Source organism: Penaeus monodon, chromosome 28 (genome assembly GCF_015228065.2).
Source record: "Penaeus monodon isolate SGIC_2016 chromosome 28, NSTDA_Pmon_1, whole genome shotgun sequence".
NCBI lineage: Eukaryota > Metazoa > Arthropoda > Malacostraca > Decapoda > Penaeidae > Penaeus > Penaeus monodon.
Window position 1 is genome coordinate 34,770,352 of NC_051413.1, and position 1,437 is coordinate 34,771,788.

The 1,437-nt window shown below is 28.6% G+C and overlaps 1 protein-coding gene across 2 annotated transcripts in view; it reads left to right on the forward strand.

Annotated features, from left to right (window-relative positions):
- Positions 1-238: 238 nt before the first annotated feature.
- The window catches only part of LOC119591545 (osteoclast-stimulating factor 1-like), a 6,452-nt gene continuing 5,253 nt past the window's right edge, over positions 239-1,437 (forward strand). The window contains exon 1 of one of the 2 annotated variants that reach the window (XM_037940295.1): positions 239-322. The gene's annotated coding sequence lies outside the window, so the exon portion shown is untranslated. The remainder of the gene's footprint in view (positions 323-1,437) is intronic. The other variant, XM_037940296.1, reaches the window with a different exon arrangement.

A 1,437-nucleotide genomic window follows, 5' to 3' on the forward strand; every position in this document is an offset into this window, starting at 1 on the left:
TTCATCAAATTTTATGCTTGATAAGCAACCGACCAAAATAAAATTTTATTTGCATAAACACTCTTTATAAAATAGAGAATACATATGACATAACCCAAAAGCAAATGCATTTAAACCAAAATGAAAAACAAAAAAATAAGTTTCTTAAAGATCTCACAAAGTTTTAGACGTAAATATGTTACTAATCATTAAAACATAGACGAAAATTGGGGGGAATGACCAGAGCACAAGCCGTATATAAAGTGCGAAGTTGGTGACATTTTCCAGTCGGCGGAAACAGAAGAGATAGACTTCTAATATAATTTCAAAAGGGTATATTAAGGTATTTCGTACGTTTTTTAAAGCTTAAACAGGAAAATAGTAGATGAGAGACTCGGATTTAGGGTTATGTTACTGAAATGCTGAGGGAGGGAAGTTTTCATCATTAATATGGGTCTTCACGTAGCAGATGATCTAATTTCTAGTTGTATTGACTAATATTTCGTTACTTAGAAATTCTCACATCATTATGCATTACACAATCAGAAGAAATAAAGCAGCGGGATAGTGGAATTCTAAGGAAATGCTGAATTAAGAGTCACATTTAAAACTATTTGTTGATCATGTAAGACGAAAATTATAGGCCTGGAGAAATTAATCCTTTTAATTAGGCCTTTTTTTTTTTGGTATAGGTAAAGTTTTGACTAGCCGTCTTTAAAAAATAATATATGCAAATGATAGAGCAAATAAATCTAAGAAACTTATCTTCTATGTACTTTCATCGCACGAGAAATAAATCCGATGATGAGAATATCGAAAAAATTTAACCCAGGCTTGTTCTTGTAGTTTATGATTATTTTTTAGATAAATTTCATATTGTTAAACCTGTTTGTATTTTGTTATTTTTTTTATTAAGCTATTTATATAGCGACTTTTATGACATTTTATTTCATATATTATAGGCCTATGTCCATATTTTGGAATCGCCAACTTTTCCTTATCTTTATCTTCTTATTTTTTATTCATTTATTTGGAAATGGAAACAGAATAAAGTACAAAGATCTCATATTTATCTGCAGATATAGTACATATATATTTTTTCTTTTTTTTCTTTTTAGAATTAGGATGATAATCTCATGACGCTTTGGGTTGAATGACTCATATTGGATTTCCTGTGTTCTGTTTTTTCCTTGAATTCTTTCATAAATGGGATGTGTTTCTAAGAGTAGGTGTAATTTTATTGTCTTGACATTTTTAAAAATTTATGTAAAACTGTAATAATTGTTGAATTTGAAGTGTAGTTGAAAAGAAATTGACTGAAAGGTAGGTAGAGATGATGTGGAATTTTCATAGATTGATGAAAAATTCAGGAGTATATTTTCTTCAGTACCATGCTGTCATAAATTTTATGTAAGTCATAAAAATGTTATAGACAATTAATTAAGACAATGCATTAAC